The 21,086-nt window shown below is 42.1% G+C and overlaps 1 long non-coding RNA gene across 1 annotated transcript; it reads left to right on the top strand.

The window, feature by feature from the left end:
- The first annotated feature begins 224 nt into the window (after positions 1-224).
- LOC125716466 (uncharacterized) lies at positions 225-1,405 on the top strand. Its single transcript, XR_007384343.1, has 3 exons — positions 225-260; positions 334-411; positions 1,254-1,405. It is a non-coding gene; the product is annotated as an uncharacterized LOC125716466 (long non-coding RNA).
- The last annotated feature ends 19,681 nt before the right edge of the window (positions 1,406-21,086 follow it).

Below are 21,086 nucleotides of genomic sequence, written 5' to 3'. Positions count from 1 at the left end.
CATGTGTTTGAGTCCACTCACCTCTGTTTTTGTATTTAGTAGATTTTGGCAAGGTCTAAGAGAGGCGGGGCCTGAGAGTGGCAAGGTGTGAGAGAGGCGGGGCCTGAGCGTGGCAAGATGTGAGAGAGGCGGGGCCTGAGAGTGGCAAGGTGTGAGAGAGGCGGGGCCTGAGAGTGGCAGGGTCTGATAAAGGCACCTGCAGCCAGACATTACTATCAGTGATGGCTGCGTGCTCTATGCCGATGCGCCTTCCATACAAGGTTATAACCTAATATATAATGCTCTTCATAGTGTCAGCATGTCTGATTATGCACAATTTATGTTTTTTTATAGGGTGATTTTGGATGTGGTTTCCACTCTCTGTGGGGAGAAACAAAGCAATTGTTTGTCACCGGCATCCTGAAACCACTGGTACGCTGCTGTGTTGCTGTTTAGACCCATTGAAAAACACGCCGAACCATTTCACTGCCTTCTGGGAATAGGGCATTTTTGCATGTTTTATTATTGTGTTTTGCCTTTAAATTTTAACTAAATTGTTTGGTCAGCTAAATAATGTATTTATTCTTTAAAGGAATCATACCAGCCACTATTTCCTATGGTTTATTTGATTACGGCTCATTTTTACTGTCGTGCTATGGTTGTTTTCGTTAGGGTCAGCAGCTGGTTTGTCCCAATCATTCCTCTCTTACACTGTTGTCCAAGTCTTTAATGTTTGAGCCATGTGGCCCCACGAGTGGCTGCCTGTGAACCCTTCTGTCTTGTGTTTGAATCCTGCCTCCTCTTTTTGTATTTTGTTCCTAGTGTTTCATTTGTATCAGTTTAGTCCTATGACTTGTATTCAGTTTTGGTTTCTTGCTTTGTGCCTTAGTTGTGTTTTACCCGTTTTTGTTATTCCCAATGTTAGATTCTGTTTTCCTTGTTTCTTTCTCAGTTCTTAGTTTCCCTGTTTAGTTCTTTAAATTAATTACTAGTGTTTTTGCCCTACTCTTGCCTGTTTTACTAGTCCTTGTTAATTGTTTTCACCTGTTCTGTGTTATCCTTGTTAGCTTGTTGTACTGTTCCTGATCCCATTTTGTTTCTGCTGGAGTCATTAACGTTGTTGGATGTATGATGTTTTGATGTATGTTACTGATGTTTGAATGTTCTGTTATTTGTACCCTTGCCTGTCCGTCCGTCCGCCTGCCTGCCTGACTGAGCCTTTTGTAAATTTAATCTTTACTTCTGACCCTTCGTGATCTGTTGTGTCCTCCCAGGCGCCAGTGGGCTCTCCACTTTCTGTTCCCTGCCTGTATGATGCCACGCCCTCATGCCAAACCCGCCCGGATCCTTGACAGTTTTGTGCAGGCACTCAGCTCACCTCTTTGTTCTTTCCTGCTGCAATTGGAGGATAATATTTTAAATAGTATTTAAGTGTGTGATCAGCTTGTATGTATGTGGTGTTGCTTTCCTCTGCGTTGCATTTAAGAAGGCAGCTGCTCAGTGATTCTGTACAAGGCTAGGTCTGCACCAATGTACCACCACTGTTTGCTGTGGGGGACCTGCACTGTGTGGCACTGCCTGTAGGGCTGAATGTGAGTAATACTTTCACTGGTGGTAAGTGAACACTAGTGTTTCATGGATATGGGGTGGTGTGGGCTCGCTGTATCCCCTTAATCTCCAACAGGGGGCTGTTTGAGGTGTTATGCAAAAGTAAACCTGAACTTTCTTTGTTCTGAGGAGAGCTAATATGCTACCCAGTCATTTTAACATTTCTTAACATAAGAAATATGTTTGATCTAATGTGAAATAGTCTGTTATAATAAAGCCATAAATCTTTGAAGGTGTCCACACAATATTAAACATTAATGTATACTGGGGCTCAGTAAATTTAACATTGCAACACCTTCTAGAAAAGGCTGCCTGTAGTTTTGTTATTGTGCAGTAGGCCATGACGGATGACCGGCAGCTCCATACCAGACAACAAATTAACAGTGAATGTATGTTTGCCAGTGTCAAAATGTGTAATGAATTAAACCGTTAGCCCAAATCATGCAAAATGAATTATCAAGAATGGCTGGATAAGCTTAAAAATTGAGACCTTTTGCTTACTTTTTACCCCCCCCCCCCCCCCCCCCAACATCCACCTGATTGTATTTTGAGTCGAAATACAAACTGAGTCATGAAAATTCGTACCATTGCAGCCCCAGTGCTGTAGTCAGTCTCTGGGGAAAAAGTGGGAGTTTTGACACCTTCCAGTCCTACAGATGATGGGGTTTTCATATGGTGTGGTTAAGACCTCCAGCCTTGTCACATCACACCCAATGGACCATGTAAATTCATTTTATGGAGGAGAATTTTCCATATATGAAATGTTTTTATTTTTATGATAATATACCACAAACAGAAACCCCATCCGTATTAGATGGTGTGCATGTATAATACTCACTTCTCCACTTATCGACTTTTATTGCCAGATTTTCTATTATGCACCAGGTACTTTCCAATTTCCCTGAAAGCAGAAACACAGATAAATGCATAATTCACCGTCACTGATTGCCTGCCTTCTCCTGATGGCAATCATTACCGTGGTTTTGCCTGAAAAAAGAAGGTGATTGGATGTTGATCGTTTTCCATCAGCGAAGGTGTGTATGATGTATTTTCTCCCGGTTTCCCTGTCCGCAGCTCAGGCCTGGTTTGTGCACAGAGCAGCTGTGTGTGACCCTGTGTTCTGCGCTATTCAGTCCAGTCCCTGAGGCTGACGACACTCATTTTACTGTATTTTAATCAAGGGTGGTATACTGTGGCTGGATTACTCTTGACTAATTTTATTAACTAAACATGAAATCTTGCTAGGTGGGTGTTGTCATGGCACATGCAGGCACGGAGTGGGGGAGCAGCCACAGGAGTAAGAAAAGTTGGGTGAACACGAGATTTATTCGGAATCGACATACATAGAAGTACGAACAAATATCAATAACCGGACTGGGGAAACATACCCTGATAGGCACTTAAATACACTGGACTAATTAAATACAACTAGAAACAGCTGGGATCATGGGTAATCCACATGGGGTAGATGAGGGGGCGTGGCACACAAGAGGATTGACACGGTCGGGCATGACAGCTCTCTCTATACAATAATTGGCATGTAGATGATGATATAACTGAATACTGCATATGAATCTTATATGTGTCTTTTATCAAAAAATAAACAAAATTAACTTGACTCATCTTCCTGAAAGGGTGTATGTTTCTCTAAATACATTTCTTGATGTCCACCTCTGGAGGTAGCATGTTCTCCTCTTCCAGGTTCCCCGGCTTCCTCCCACAGTCTAAAAGCGTGCAGTTGGGTGAACCACTTTTTCCAGATGGTCCATCATGTGTGACTGTGTGTGTGATGGACTGGCATCTCATCCAGGATGTACCCTGCCTTTGGATGAATGGATAGACACACACACAGACACACAAACACACACAACATCTGCACATGGAATACAGGCATTAATCCTTATAAGAGGGGTTCATGGAGAGGCATTCTGGAGTGAATCAGATTTCAGTAATATCAAGTTACTACCAATACAGCTTTCAGTAAAGCTATCTTGGTGCTGTACAGATCTGGTCTGAGATGTTTCCAACTGTAATTCCAAGGAACTTCTGCACTGGTATGCAGCAATAAGCCCAAACACCAGTGAGAAAACATGGGTCTTTTCACAGAAGTATCTGTATTTTTCTCTTCACAAGCCAGCAAGCCACATGGTCCATTAACCTCTCTGCATAGTGATGTATGTACAGCCCAAAATAAACCCTTTTAAAACTCTCCAAAATCAAACTAGTAAATGCAAGATTCTGGCTACAGAACTAAAGTAATATATTGGCAATCAGATTTAACAAATGGGTTTGCTTTTCTCAGTTTTTAGACACCGTGCTGGAGAACAGGGCAGCCAGGTCAGTGAATATCGCAGAGTACGACCATAAACACTTTCGTTTTATCAGTTTATTGCCCAGCGTACAGGTAAAAGTATACGGTCATCATCTTCTGGGACATTATTTCAGTGCTTATGCTGACTTTGGTGTTTCAGAGCCAAAGACTTCAGTTTTTGCCCTGGCTCATTTCCTTTCGTTAACACAAGAATTCACTGAGCATTTCCTGTTTTAATATTATTTGAAAATCCTTCTCAATGCATCGGTCCTGTAAATGTTGCCAAAAAACTGCAAACACTTGACTCCTTCTGCCCAGCCTCTTCATCAAGCAGTCTCGCCCCCTCACCCATTAGCCCCACCCATTTAGATTACAACCCCGCCCATTTGTCAAGCTGCCCCACTTCTTTGCTCTTGTGGTGCTGCCTCTTCATGTTCTACCTGCTATTTCACTCATACAAGGTTCTTCTTCCAAACATCATACAAGGCCTTGACCTTTCTCGCAAGTTGGTTCAGATGCTGTAAAATGTTAAAACCCTCATTATCGTTAAACACTGCAGCGCTTGAATGTCTCCCCATTCAGAGTACAATGCACCAGTGTAATCAATACGTCGGGATGCATTCAACATTTTCTCCATCATCAAGACAGCGATGAGATCTATGACCTATGGAGCTATGATTCTCAGTGAAATGCCAAAATCAAATAATTCCTCTAGCAAGACTCTAAGACTACCTTTCTGTTCCTTCTGAAACATGCATACCTTCAACTTGTCTTCATCAGGAGGAATATGCAATTCTGTTAGTTTATTTATATTCCCCAAGCCAGCCACCTGCTCACTTGATCAAATTCCAGCAAATCTTCTGAAAGATCTCATCTTAATGCTGGAACAGTCAATTCTAAGCATTTGTCCCAGATCGCTTAAGAACAGTATAATTAAACGGCATTTGGATCCAAATGTTTTACAAATTATTTAAAAAAAGATACACAGTGATGTTAAAAACAAATAATACCTTCCCACTAAAATGCTACAGCTTCTGGTTTTCAGGCTGGTTTCTGATATTTCAAGAGTCGGGAGACATTATAACTGACACACCACTTGCTTCTTTAAAAGGTCACATGTCCATTTTTGGTAGGTGCACCTAATCACTCTTAACACAAGTGACCATCATAACCCACCATCATTTCTTGTGATTGTGATGAAGTGCATCTTCCCTGTTGAGCCGTTAAATCCCCTCTATTTTAAGCTTCTAGCGTTATATTTGGAAACACCTGAACTCAGCTTATAAAAAGGTGGTATTACCGTACAAAAACCTTGGGAAAGACAGCATGAGGAAATCAGGATACATCCATCCATCCATTTTCCAAACCGCTTATCCTTCTGGGTCACAGGGGGTCCGGAGCCTATCCTGGAAGCAATGGGCACGAGGCAGAGAACAACCCAGGATGGGGGGCCAGCGCATCGCAGATCAGGTATACATTGTTTTTATTTTTAGTCTGGTAATTATATGAGCTCCGTGTACGATTATATCTGATAATGTCGCCCCATGGCCTATTGTACGTAACGGAGAGCCACTACATGTAATGGTCATAAATCAACATATCTACCGTGCTACCAATAAGAAAGGAATATATTTTAAGAAAAGATTAATGTATACGAATCGGCTGAGTGAGTTTTAAATGAGGCAGGTGCACACACAAACTGTTGAGATGGTTCATTATGGCCCACGGGAAAATGAAAATGCAGAAAATGAAAGACTGCTGTGACCTCCATGCAGAAATTGGAAAGCAGGCAAAATCAATACATTAACATTTTCAATATACACAAAGAAGTGTTTTTCTGCCTAACGTAGATTTTAGACCTGAATGGTTTCTGTTATCCTTGGATGAGAACAATTTCTGGACATATTTTCAAGCCAGAGATTAAAACTGCCAAGGTTAAGCATGTTTAATGTCCCACTCGTCCCGTAGTTTGATTTATTTTCTTATTTCTCACTTAATATCTCCAGGGCAATCGCGTTTGTTTACCACTGACGATTTTTATGGCTAGTTGGCAAACTAATACCATTAGCAGTCAGTCTTACGTTGACATTTATTTTGCACGCAGCGATTCATTGAGTGGGGAAAGCAAACAGGCACTTGCGCAAAGATACAAACGGTCTCCATTGTCCCTTTAATATATTATTGCGTTTGGAGCATTGATTCCCTTTCCAATTACATTTAAGTCTCATTTGCGGGCGTGTGAAATTCAGCCCTATGAAATAGTTACATTCAAGCCGATCATGGGGATTGTTTTGTGCGGCTAGTCGTTTGTCTAAGTGTGCATTGATGTTAATATTAAATGTATCGTTTTCATTTTATTGGTCATAAATCTGGCAACGGCTGGTTATGTGAGGGGGCGTGAAGCCTGCTGTAGTTAATGCGGAAACCTCTTGACGTGCCCTTCAATTCACTTTAGCGTAATTTCCGTCAGAGGCTGGTGAAACGTCCCCTGGGACCATGTCAGATCAGATTTGAATGTCTCACAAGCATAAAGCTCCTTTTTTGATTTATCCTATGTCACAGTGGGCTCCATTGAGATGGATTATCATCCAGACCATAATGCAATGTGCTGCATGACCCAGTGAAATCCATGTACAATTATCAATGACGGTTAGTATATGCAGCTGTTAAAATTCACTGCCTGCCTTAGCTCAAGCAAGAACTCCACCTATTATTCGTAGAAATGGTTCTTACCAATTTTTCAGGGGCAGATTAAAATGTCTCTGGTATGCAGTTATGATTATAGGGTGTTTAATGAGAAAAAAGTAATAAAATTTATAGAAATTCCAGCAGGGAGACTTAATTGATTCAGTCAATCACAAGTTCACTAAAATATTAATAAAACACTTCTCTCATTTTAGCCAGGACAGCCCCTACAGTATGGGAACCCAAATAAAATTTATCTCATTATATTTATCAGCTGTCATTATGATTATCATGATTGGGGGTGGCATGGTGGTGCACTATTGCCTCACACCTCTGGGACCCGGGTTCGAGTCTCCGCCTGGGTCACATGTGTGTGGAGTTTGCATGTTCTCCCCATGTCATAGTGGGGTTTCCTCCAGGTACTCCGGTTTCCCCCCACAGTCCAAAAACATGCTGAGGCTAATTGGAGTTGCTAGGAGTGCATGTGAGAGTGAATGGTGTGTGAGTGTGCCCTGCGATGGGCTGGCCCCCCATCCTGGGTTGCTCCCTGTCTCATGCCCATTTCTTCCAGGATAGGCTCCGAACCCCCCGCGACCCAGTAGTAGGATAAGCAATTTGGAAAATGGATGGATGGATGATTGATTTTGGGTCCTCGGCTGACAGCTGTCATTATGACTATCATGATAGTGAATTATCTTGGGTCCTGGGCTGACAGCTGTAATTATGACTATCACGATAGTCACGATAGTGAATGATCTTGGGCCCTGGACTGACAGCTGTCATTATGACTATCATGACTATCATGATAGTGAATGATCTTGGGCCCTGGACTGACAGGTGACCTGTTCATTAAACCCATCTGAATGCAGCCTGTGTGTCCATTAGTGGGTTATTGGATTTGAGGAGAGAAACCACAGAGGAGATGTTAGAAAGCATTTTGAAGAAGGTTTTGTTAACTGTTGGTTTTCTGTGAGGGTTTTCAATGAGTCATGAATACATTTTCTGTTATGCATTTGCTAGCTAAAAACTATTTGGTTCTTTGCAACCTGCTGAATTACCTGCATCATTATCTTGTCACTGTCCTCCGTCCCGATCTTTCCACAATATTAAGACTATTATACCAAATTAACTCAAAGCAGTGGGTTCACCCTTAATTGGTTGTTTGCCATTATATCCAGTTTCAGTTCCAAATTTGCCAGTTCTTTGTCAGAATGGCGAGTTGACAATCAATCCCTTCACTCACTGTGGCTTTTAGAAAACACCAGTTAAGAAGGGTGTCGTGCAGAGAAGGAAATTTGTCAGCCCAATAAATAGTTTGCCTGAGAAATCAGTGGGGGATCTGCTAATCAAAGATTTATTTGTTAATCCGTAATACAATATTAACATGCATAACGAATTATGTTAATACACAAAGAAGGAAATACAAATTCTTAAAATGTAGAAATAATATCACAATGATTATAAAAAGCATTATTATTTAGCATGAATGATGCCACCTACTGTATAGCAAACTATCACATTGAGGTATAACACAAGGTGAATCCATTCATTACGCCAGCATTACCTACTTCAGTGTCTAATTTACAGTCAGCTAGACAATCCTGGGTTTCATATTGCATGTCATCCTGTTAAATTCTATTAGGGTGGCTGCCATGATCTTATAGAATTTGCGATTATTTTATATTTCCACATATGTGACCCATCACCACGAAATGAGTCTTATGGGTGCAGTTCTACCAGTGTGACTTAAGACTCATTTCGTGGCGATGGGTCACATACAAATGAGTTGCTTGAATTCTTCTTGTAACTATGTGAGGATAGTGTATATGCAGTAAAAAGCTTGTGTGCGTGAATAGGCAAAAACAATCACTCATTATCCTCCACATTCATTTATACCCTGTATTATAGATCATTTAGAACATCTAGAGCTTGCTTTGTACAGAGGGATCTGATATCTGTTAACCCCACAAATTCTATGCTCATTAGGGTGCAAAATTATCTGTCTGTAGCTATTAAAAATTTTGTTCTTTGTCTTATTAGTTATTCTTTATTGATGGTGTGACCTGGAGGAAGATGGGGTTGCACATTCATCCCAGCCCACATCCAGGTAGAAAATATAATACCAATAATAATAATACCGGCTGAAGTTTTTCGAAAACGATTGACAGGTTTGTACTGTATGTACAGTAGCCCTCATTGGATGTCCAACCCTGCCTTCCCACAGGTTCACATTAATAACGATAAAAACATTAAGGTTCTACTAAATCATGGGGTACCACTTTACAATAAGGCTCCCTTTTGCCACTTGTAAATGGTAGCAACTCATTAATAAAAAGAAAACTGTGTTATAACTTGTTTAAAATTGTCTATTAATAATTTACAAAGTGTTAAAACCTAATTAATAACCAGATTATAAACCATTCATAAACTCTTTATATGGGTGGTCTTATTGTAAAGTGGCACCAATTAAATTATATTAAAAAGTGGAATCCTATACGGCAACATTTCCATATATAAAAAAAAAAGTCCTTTTACATTACAAACGTCAGTTTTGTGTGAACACACTTAATAAACTTGCTGACCTTGGTAGTCAGTAACCAGATGAGGCCACTTGCAGTTACCGTGTCCATTTATAACAACAAATTCACAGGCAGAATTATAATGCTGGCTAATGGGGGCGTGTCCAAGAGCTTCAGAGCACTGCACTGCTATGAAAACCATCAGTACAGACCCAGACCCATTTATTTGACACTGTGGCATTTGATGGCATGTCCTCCTCTTGTTCATTATTAGGTTTTAACTTTATCTTCATCTATCTTCATAACGTAACGCTTTACATTAACTGCACCCTTAATCCCCAGCTCCATGGGTGCCACTACAGGTTTGCTCTCACCTTCGTATATGTCTGTATGTCATGGAAAGCATGTTTGTTCCGTCATGCATGGAGAGCAAGTTCACCAGTCAGTTCTCCATTTCACACAGGTTCAGTGGCTATAAACACACCTTTGTTTCACTGATAAAAATAAAATTTCTCATTAGGAATAAAAATAGCTAGTCTGGTTTATCGTTAATGAAGTCTTCCATCACACATCACCAACCTCAAGATGCCACCGCCTGACCATGCTGGTTGAAATTAACGAGAACGCCACTAGCAGGCTAGCAAGTTAATTCACAAGTTCTAAAGCACAGCGCTGCAGTTTGCTAAATGCTCTGTTTTTCTGTCCTATAACGACAGTCAGTGAACAATATATGATAATACGTTTTACTACATACTTTACCTTGGGTCAGTTTGCATTGATCACCAAAGCAACTTCTTTCCTTGGTTTACTGGTTATGGAAAAACGAAGTCCGCAGCGAGCAAACTGGGCTCAGCAGGATGGGTCATGTAGTTTACTTGCTTCCAAAGACGGTAATAGTCTATATTTGAGTCTGTAAGCCTGGTGATGAAAGTTGTTATGACAGAAAATAGCTAAATAAAACGATGTATTTAATGAAGTATTTAAAATATCTTAAATACATAAAATACAATCTCTCAAAGTATTTTGTTACAAATTACCTCTGATTCTTTCAGTCCAGCAAAATACAAATTATAAAATACTCAAAAGTAATTATAGTGCATATTTTGGGTATCCACAAACTGCAAAGGAGAAGAGCCACAAAGAACAGCTTGGAGGTGGCAGAGTAGTCGTCCCGATAGCTCTGGCTTAAGAGGGGAGGATCGTGGCAGAGATTGCCACCTGGACTGGGTCACCTGGGTGAGAGTGTCCGATGTAAGACCCGAAACACACGATGAGCCTGGGAAACATCGCTGATGCTGTGTCTAGGTTGCACCACTGGTGTGATATACGAGTAAATACATTTAACTGACATACTACCCATCACTCTGGTTTCCCGCCATTTTTGCGTGTTGCTTTCCCACTGTACAACAAGAACTGCGACCTTTATGCTAAACAAGCCTGGGAGACGCAAAAGGCTCGTGGGTTAAACTCTACATATGATTTCATATAAAACTACACCACCATTCCAAAACAATGGAGAATGAACAAGGCATTTTGTTAGTTATACATGACAGAAGTTCCTGGTTCCTGAAAAAGGTTCCGGTTCTTGAAGAACATTCCTGTGGTGGGAACACCTACTGTGCTTATCTAATATTTTCATTATCATATAGCTTACTGGATTAAACTGAGGAGTGTAGCATGGATTTGCTAGCCATGGTACAGAGGAATGCATCTCATTCAGCCCAGGGGCTATCTATCCATCCATCCATTTTCCAAACCGCCTTTCCTACTGGGTTGTGGGGGGTCCGGAGCCTATCCCGGAAGCAATGGGCACGAGGCAGGGAACAACCCAGGATGGGGGGCCAGCCCATCACAGGGCACACTCACACACCATTCACTCTCACATGCATTCCTACGGGCAATTTAGCAGCTCCAATTAACCTCAGCATGTTTTTGGACTGTGGGAGGAAACCGGAGTACCCGGAGGAAACCCCACGACGACATGGAGAGAACATGCAAACTCCACACACATTTAACCAAGGCGGAGACTCGAACCCGAGTCCCAGAGGTGTGAGGCAACAGTGCTAACCACTGGACCACCATGCTGCCCCTAAATAAAATTATTATTATAAAATAAAATACACTTAGTACAGTATTTGTTTTATTATTCAAATACTGTTCAATTTGTGAAAAAAGTTAACATTGAATTTCAGCTATATTCCACTGCAGCATATTATTTCACCTGTTAGTAACATGAATAACTGCATTAATTTTGGGGAAAAAATGTAATGAATGTACCGCTTAAGTTTAGTCAAGCTTCAATCTATTTTAGAAGCACTTTTGTTTATAACGTGATGCTGGTTGGGAAGCCTTGAAATATGCATCACTGTTGTTAATTCCCTGTGAGTCGAGGTTATTCCCTCTGGCAATTCCACTCTTTTCGAGTAGCTGACAGGCAGACAGCATTAATACAGTTCAAACCTGCATGAATGTCACCGTCTGATTGGATTAATCTACCATCCATCGAGCTGCCACTGCCCACTTATTTTTTGAAGCATGTTATTGGCCGCAGGAAGGGAGGGGCTGCCCTCTGGGGCGATCCGTGGAGCTGCCTTTCAGATTTATTGTGTCACAATCAAATGAAACTTTTTTTTTTTCCTTTTTATTCAATTCAAACCAAATGTCCAGTGGAAAGGATCAATGTTTTATCGCTAATTAAACCATCTCAGTGTTATGTCCTGCCCGTCATGTCCGTCTGACCCCCCCAGTCTCCTCCCCCATGTGGCCCTGGTGAGCCGCACCTGTTACTTGTTGCCCCTCGTTAGTCTTTGTATTTAAGTACCTGTTTGGTCATTGGCATCATGCCTCCTGCCTGCCAGTGTCCGTCCCCATATTTACCTGCTCGTTCTGACCTCACACAGCCCCCATTGTTTCCCTGCCCCCGTTTCATTTAAATAAAACCCCTCCCTCTTCTCCCAACGCCTGCCCTCGAGTCCTTCATACTTCTGCTGGCTATTTTGTTATTTTTTTATATCCATGAAAATGTCATTTAATTTGTAATTCTACAGAAAAGAGATTTTTTTTTATTGAATTTATACTACATGCCATCATTTATGTTCTGGTTTGTCACCAGGGAAGTGAATTCACTTTTGATATAAAAGGTCCTTTTACTATTATTATTATTATTATTATTAGCATTATTAGCATTAGCATCAGCATTAGAATTAGTAAGAGATGGTGTGGGGGCTGAGGGTTTAGCACTGTGAAGCTAGCACCAGCAGGGTTCTTGGTTCCATTCCCGGTCCCTAAGTAAGTCTTCCTCTTGCATTTTGGAGACACGTAGATTTCTAACTTTAAAGTCAACTCAGTATGTGTTGAAGGCATCAACTCTAACTGTCTGACCAATTGGAAAAAGCTGTAAGATTGCGATAACTAACACAAAACATAACAGAATATCATTAAAGGGAAAATAATAGTTCTTATAATAGTTGAAGTAGGCTTTTACTGCTGTACATTTGCTTTAATCATTACACTGTGTTCTGGGCTCGGTCAGGTGCTTCTTTAGTCCAAGTACTAACAGTAGCAACAAGGAGAGCCGTTTTTATTGCCGAAGGAAAGTCATCTGTAGCACTAATCAGTGATTAGCCAATGCATATGATCAGGCCAGTGGATTGGCTGGGCCGCTGAGCACTCCAGTAGATGAGGTAAAGAGGGGCTGTGATGACAGATTACCCAGAATGCTCTGTTCAGTTCACCTGCCACAGGATCCCTCAACAGTCTGCCTCTGACTAATACAGTCATTACAAAGGCATGGTCCTGTCCAGTACCTCAGCTCGCACTGCTCTGGAGCTTAATAAAGGGTTTATTGCCACTGGACCAGGGAGATGCTTTCTGTCACAGGCCAAATCTATATTGTTCTCCGGCACTGGTATGTGATAAACGTCCAGATCCAGCACCATATTAGGCAGGACAGGAAAGTGGGAGATCACTTCAGTCTGTCTGCTTAGCTCAAGGTCAGCGTAATTATTCTGTAAGTACACCTGCCTGATTTGGGGAGGGTAGGAGTGGTTGTGTCAGGGAAGGGTGTCATCATAGTAATACAGTATGATAACTCACAGTGTTTGAATCTGTAGTGGCTGTGTGCTAATACTTAATTTACATATCTGCTAAGCCCAGTTTAAATAACAGCTGCAAAGTACTGGTTATTCAAACAGGGCCCAGAGCATGACAAGAACAAGTAACGTTTACTCATACAGCTCAGGAAAAAATTAAGAGAAAACAAAAGAAAAAAAATTCTGTGTCACTCATTTCTCAATTTATGGGTATGTTCCTGTGTAAAATATCTTTTTTTTTGCAAACTGCAGCCTGGTTCTTCTCTGTTTCCCATTAATGAAGCGCTTCTTCCTTGCTTTATGGGACTTCAGTCCTGCTTCTAGGAGCCTGATATGAACTGTCCTAGCAGTGCACTTCACACCTGCACTTAATGCTTCCCATTTTTTTGAAGGTCACTTGAGGTCACCTTCTGATTCATTAGGCGCTGCTGGGTAAGATGACGGTCGCTTCTGCCCTCTGCCTGGCTGGTTTTTGGTCGTTCCCAGTGTCTTCTGCTCCACACTGTTCTTATGTTTTGCTGTCTTAGAAAAGTTGAGCCTGAAACGGCCTGCCTCGCAGTGTAGCCTTCTGCCAGCAGAACTAGGGTTAAAGCAGGATTCAAAAATACACATTCTTAAAAATATGGAGTAGTCTCTTAATTTCTTCCACAGCTGTATGTTCTTCTGTCTGCATTTCATTACCCTGATATTTTAGCATACAATTAGCAGGTCCTAAATATGCAATTAATTAGAAAAGAACCTTCAAACTAAATGCAATCAAACATGCTGGCTGAGATTTGATTTGGACAAGAGTTAATCAGTCAGTGAGTCATTTGTTATGTCTATGGACACAATGTGTGTGTCCTGCCTCATTATAAAACTGTATTTGGTCTATATATAATTAGTGAAAAATGGAAAAATACATCAACTGTTGTCCCCAAGAGTCTAGCCCTCCCCTTCCCCTCCACCCATGAACAAGTGACCAGGATAGGCAGTTAGAAGATAGATTGATGCTCCCTGATGGAAAATACTGTTTCATCGGGATATAAAACAAACAGTATTAATATTTTATTGGTTTTACACGAATGAATGTTCCTTGACCTGCCTCACTTCATACCTCGGGATTTAAAAAGCCATTAAACCCAAAGTGCGAGCCCAAGTTTTCATTTAAGCAAAACCTCAGCATTAAAATTCAAATTAGGAGTGCAATTCTGAAGAACCGCCAGCTCAGCTCGTGGGGCTCGTCGTGAGTTCAGAGCCAATCCACCCCAAGAAAAGAGAGAGAGGGGGAAGTTAAATCAGCTCCAGCTGTTAACATAATCAGACATACATGTTAATCTCAGCAGCCGCCACAGGACGCTAAGGACATGGCAGGGAAAGGCTTTATGTGGCTCCTGAGATTTCATCATGAGGATACACTAGTATTCCTTTGGACTGCTTCATTCTTGCCTTCATCCAGTGGCTTTGGTACCAGGAAGACTATTTTAAGCCTGATCCACTGCTCCTCGCTGCAGTCTTACCTCCATCTACCTCCCAGCTCAGGGAGACTTTTCATTGTTGCCTGAAGTCATGAAAGATGATTAAGAAGAACAGTGCTGCAGCAACAGCTGCTCCAGGCCTTTGGGTGCAGCTACAAGCTCCTCTCTGGGACAGGTTATGGCTTCCTGAGAGGGGCTCAGCCACCACAGTGATCACTGCAAATTTCTCGTATTGGTGCAGTTTTTCTTGTAGATTTGCCCCTGAAACGACTGTGGGGCTGCAAAACTATGACACAGAGAAGGAAATGCTAAAAAGTCATTTAGTTCGTCTTACCTTTTGGAATCAAAGGTAGTATCACAAATGTTTGGCATTAACGTCAGGGAGACAGAGAAACGGTATACAGTGTACAGTGCTGTCCAGTGCTGGCAGGTGGTCTTTCAAACAGGGGAAACTAGCTAGTCGCCCCTACCTCACCCTCCCGACCTATTTTGAAATAAATGAAAGGACTTTACTAACGAAACAAGGAACAAACTCAAAAATGGCACATTTATGTTTTTATTTATAGTAGGATGTGTACAAATGAAAACTGAAAAAAATGAAAAGATTTCATTTGTCGAAAATTTACATGCGACTGAACTTGAAATGCTCTGATGCCAAAGAATAATTTCAAAATGCTGTCAATCAAAAAGAGGTGCGGCCACTTTGACAGTTCCTCCAATCATCATGCAGCAGCCCAGCCTCCTGCCCCGCCCACTGCCCCATTTACTCCCAGAGACGCTGCGCTTCCCTGGAAATGACGCTTTGAAGCATTTGTCCAATAAACATCCGAAGTGCCATTGAAGTCCAATGAAGCTGCACTTTAGTGGGTTTTATTGGATCGAGCTGCCATGGGAATGTAATGTATGAGAAAGAAAATCAGGTTAGACAACCTGCGAGAAATTATTGCCGATTCGGAACAAACTATCCATGAATTGAACACATTGAACACATTCTAGCACACTAATAGCAATGCAAATGCAACGGTACTTACAACGGTGTTTCATGACATTCTAGAAGAGACTGGGCTTCCCTTGTAGTCTTACAGCAGTCGCCACTGATGCTGTCATATCTGAGAGCCTGATAACAGGGAAATACAAGGGGTGAAAAGAATGCCCTCTGGCAACTCCATGTGACGAGGGACTTTGAAGTCATATCACAATTACAAACATAGCTAGAAAGCTGTCAGGTTGAATGCCAATTATCAGGATGTTTCCATTGTTCTGTTCAAACCTTGTAAATGATTCAAAATGTCATTTAAATTAGAGATCAAATCACTTTCTGTGCCAGGCTTCACACCTGTCTGTCTTTAGGTATTCAAGCTGTGCTTTGGTCTCAGAGGTATAGAGGCAAAATACCAAATAACCTCCATCTGACAAGCAGGTCATGTGCATCTATTTCGTTACCTATTGGATTTGGAAATCCACACCCATCCATCTTCCAAACGCTTATCCAGCTCAGAGTTAAGGACGATCCTGGGGAGATTCACATGCATCACTGTGCCTAAGACACCCTGGACAGCACCTTAGTATGTCACATGCAACACACCCCATGGGCACTTTAGAAATACCAGTTAGCCTATGTGTATGTTGTTAGAGGATATGGAGGAAATCCATGCAACACAGGGACATTATGCTAATTATGCAGGCAGCTGGCTCAGATCAGCCCAAAGGACTTCAAGGGCTGTGTAGAAGGTCCATGCACTCTGGAATACCACCTTCCTGGTCCCCATACCCAAGAAAACACGCCCCACTGCAATCAGTGAAAGAGGCCAGTGGCACTGGCATCTCATGTCATGAAGTCACTGAAGAGACAGGTGTTGTGAACTAAAAATTATAAAGCACCTTGTCTAATCTTGTCTGGTCTCATCTCATCTTATATCTTAAGTCTCTACGCTTGATGTTACATTTCTTCAGTGTTTTTTTTCGGTTGGTTCTTGTAATGCATCTTTTAACCTCCTGGTCCCCCCATTGGGAGCCAGAACCTGCTCATAGAGCCGTTGTCTATGAATGAAATGGCCTACCCAGCAGACCCAATGAATGCCTAGAATGTAGAGAGAGGTTCCAGACTATGGTGCACAACTCATTGGATCCACAGCAGTTTGCATACCAGCCACACATGGGTGTTGAAGATGCTATCTTCCTGCCTTACCGGGCATTCACATATCTGGATGAACCAGGCAGCAGTGTGAGAGTTATGCTGTTTGACTTTTGGTTTTAATACCATCAAACCAGCCTTACTGGGAGATAAGCTCAAGAAGTTGATGAGCTAATGGTGTCTTGGATAACAAACTACCTAACTATCAGGCTACTGCCTGTGAGATTGCAGAACTGGACATCAGGCATTACTGTGTGCAACTTAGGGGCACCTCAGGGGACTCTGCTATTATCTTTAATGATCACGCTCCACATCTCTGACTACAGCTACAGTTTGCAGTTGACTCTACGATTGTGGCATCAGTACAGGAGTGTGGTAAGCAACATTGTTGAGTGAAGAGAAGTTGGTCATTTAATCTCTATTACAAGATGTTTTCCTCCTTAGCATCTTCTATGCTGTAGTGTGTTGGGGCAGCAGGCAGAAGGCAACAGACATACACTCATCAAGCTCCTTCAGCAAGAGACTCATATTACTGAGAAGTTCCACCGAGCTCCAAAGGAGTTCCTTCCTCCCTTTAGCATTTAGACTGTACAGCTCCTCCCATGTCTGTCAGTAAGGGACCTCCACACCAGCCCAAGTCGAGCACTGGGGGCACTAGACTTGCTTCCTGACACTTCTTAAAATAGTATTTATTTAATGATCTATGTCATTCTTTTCACATGTATAACATATCCTTTATTTTTGAAAATGACACCGCAACTTATCTTGTCATGTCTCATCTTCTCTTCTCGTTTCATCTCATCTCATCTTACGTTCTTAAGCTCGATATTGCATTTCTTCAGTGTTGCATTACAAGAACCAACTGAAAGTATCTTTTAAGTTCCTGGCCTTCTCAGCTGCTGTGTGTGGATGACATGGCCTACCCAGCAGACCCAGTGATTGCCTACAAGGTAAAGAGAGGTTCTATTCCCCTAAATTTCTCAAGCTTCTCTGGAAGTAGAAAAAACAAAGTATCCGAAATGTACTTCCTGTCTTCTAGGTGATGGAAATGCCTATGGCTAGTGCTTGAGTTGAGCTGTTCATCTTCCATGACCTAATCCTATTGACTCTGTGCATGCTCTCACCTGGAATGCAGCCAGGTTACGTGTCGTCTTTGATGTGGTTCCCCCAGTCTTCTCTGCACACTCCCAGCCAATGGCAGAAGCACACCTGACATTGGTTGGAGGATAGCTATAATATCTGAAAAGAATGATAAATGACAAGTGCGTTTTTCCCCCACTGCTAGCTAGCTTACTAGAGGAACATGTAACAGAGTCTCCAACTGTGATATGTTCCACTTGTAAGTCGGATGCAGGAAAGATGCTCCATAGCCTTTTCACCAGGAACCAGGCACGTACTTTGGTTTTAAACCCAAATGTACAACAGATGTTTGGAGGTACCACAGTAGGCAGCTCACCCTGGCAATGGCAGAGGCGGGATGCAGTGGTTCTAATTGTAACCAGGAAGTAAAGACACAGACAAGAAGGTCCTTTTGAGCAGAAATCCACGCAGTATTAATGACACATGAAGAAGCACTGAAAGAGTAAATACCAAGGAAAACAATGTATATGAGATCAGTCATTCGGTTAACACACAAGGTACAGATCGTCCAAAAATAGTCACTTACAATAGTGACTTTGAGCTGTCCTGTATGCATTTATGTGTCCCTTAAGAAGCTAGCAGATGTTGCTTCACTGTTTCTATTAAAAATGAATATATACATATAAAATATTCCATTTCTTAGAATATTTTATTTGTGCACTATGTACCTTGCTGCTATATGCAGAAGAATTTCCTTAAGGGACCAATAAACTTCATCTTATCTTACGGAGGATGCATCCATTCTCATGGAACAACTGGTCTAATTGCAAGGTTCCCCAGTTGGCTCCCTGCTTGGCCAATGAGCTTCAGCTAGCAGCTCAACTCTGAAAAATTCTTACATTTTAGTCACTTGATGGTGATAAACAACTATGATACTGTTGAAGAGGTTCAGAAGGAATATGTTGTCACTTGCGGAACCAAAGGTGGATATTTCACTCAACATCTATAACTAAGTTTTTTCAAGTATCCATGCTGAGAGAAACTTGCAGTTTACAGATTGCACAGTAAAAGTCAAAGTGACTCAATCCTGTGGTGGGAACTGAGAAAAAGCACTTCTGGATGAGTGACAAAAGAAAGGGCTAACAATGGCATGGCGGGGGGTGGGGCAGAGAGGGGGCAAAGTCCGTGAGATGTCACAGAGAATGCTCAGTGAAGTGCTGGACAATCTGGAAGCACCTGTGGTTGGCCAGTCCGAAAATACCTCTCTCAGAATCCATGGACCTGAAAATAAAATTCTCAGGTTGCTGAAAGCTGACAAAATAATTTCTTATGCTTAAAAAGCTATGCAGCCTGCACAGGGATTTCCATCCTTCAAATAATACTGTAAATTGCATCCACATCTGTTAAAAGCCAAGCCTGTTAAAATACCAGCAGAAATGTTTCCTGAACAAATAAAGATTTAATGGATGGATGGATTAATATTTAGTCACAGCGGGACATTATCAGTAGATGACATGAAAACACAAATTAAGTGATAAATAAACTCACTTCACTGAAAGATGCAGTTAATGTTCTTTTTCTTTATGAATTACATAATATAACATTCCCTTATTTTTACTCTTGATCTTTTTTCAGTGGGCACTGGGTTAATCATGTGGAGGTGAGGGTTATACCGATGCATTTCCATGAAAATTGATTACTAGACCCTCTCTTGTAAGTGCCTGAGTTAATGAAATCCAGCTGGCCCCGAGTGAACTAATTAGCTTGTTAAAGCCTTTGTTTGTGAAGTGAAATTAGTCTCTCCTGTTAGCTTGTACACAATGCTGAGTTGACTTTTCTTAAAGGTCCTTTATTCTTTCTTTAAATGCAGCCCTAGATTATTTGCTGTGGTCTTGCGCCTCTCGGTAGGCAATCAGCACGCCACAAACTGCTGTAGAATCCTTACGTTTGACAAATGATGCTTTTGGCTGCCATTTCTTGTGCTGGAAACAGAGACCTTCTTTTTCCCCAAAATAATTTTCCACGAACGCCACAAATTCAGTTCACAACGCTCCCCGGAACCATCCGGAAAGGCAGTGGACATTTGGTCACATGACACGGGATGTATGGGAAGGTAGCAGTACCAGCTGGAGGAGAGGAACATGGCACACGCTGGGATTTCATGAGCCCGGCGAATCCTGTGGCAGCACTGATTGGAACAGCCTCCCCCGGGCCCCTCGGGCTGAGGTCAGCACATCTCCCCTCCCGGTGATCGCCAGGTGGACCGGCACCGCTGTTATACCCATCAGTCAGCTCGGGCCCCCTGTTAGCGGCTGCTGAGAGGGCCCTGTCCACCCCGACAAAGACATGTCACATTTAAGCAGTGCTGCCAGTCTTGCTTCCCTCCCTTGGCGGTGACAGCATGTCAGTGGTACCTAATGTCACACTGTGTCTGCTTCCCGGCTGAGCTCCCAGGCCAGCACTCACAACAGTGACTCCCATGCCGGGAGGGGGGGCTTCCTCCTGTTTCTCTGGCCTCTCCTTCGGATGCTGCCCCCTTTTGCTTTTCCTGTGATCCTGCGTCTCTCTGGCAGCTTATACCCAGTGGTCCCTTCTGTACCACAATATGCCGGTTCTTCCACTGATGGCTTCCTCCCAGAACGTTCCCTGATCTGTTATCTGTTCCTGTCTATCCCATGTACACACACTCTCCAGACTCACAAGTCCGCAACCAAGACCACACTTTTCCTTCATTCTATCACCATCACACAAGTTTACTCTTAACTGCTGAACGGTTCGCTCTGAAAGCCGTTTCCATTTTATCTCTCTCAGTCATTTAACAAATAAAATTAATGTTAATGTATGTAAATTCATTTAAAGATCTCTTTAAAGATTTACGGATCAATGGCAAATATATTATAAATGCAAAATGTAAAACAGTTAATATCTGGGAGGCTATGCTAATGAGAGACAACAATAGAACTGTAAACCGCTTGCTGCTCCAATGCACTTCTCATAATGAGTCAAAATGTACACATATAACCATGGCAACATGCAACATACCAGCAGAGGGTGATGAATCGATTTCATGCTTGATCCTAATGCACTACTTTAGCCCTCCGTGGTCCTCTGGTAACCCGGTATGGAGATATTGTGTGGGTTGTCAGTTTTTGAGTGTAGCATCCCCCACCCCCCACCCCAGAATCCAGCAGGAGCCAGCTGGTACATAACTGCAGGGATGAC

This window comes from Brienomyrus brachyistius, chromosome 2 (assembly GCF_023856365.1).
Source record: "Brienomyrus brachyistius isolate T26 chromosome 2, BBRACH_0.4, whole genome shotgun sequence".
Lineage (NCBI taxonomy): Eukaryota > Metazoa > Chordata > Actinopteri > Osteoglossiformes > Mormyridae > Brienomyrus > Brienomyrus brachyistius.
The sequence above is the reverse complement of the archived record's forward strand: the minus strand, read 5'-3'. Positions and strand labels throughout refer to the sequence as shown.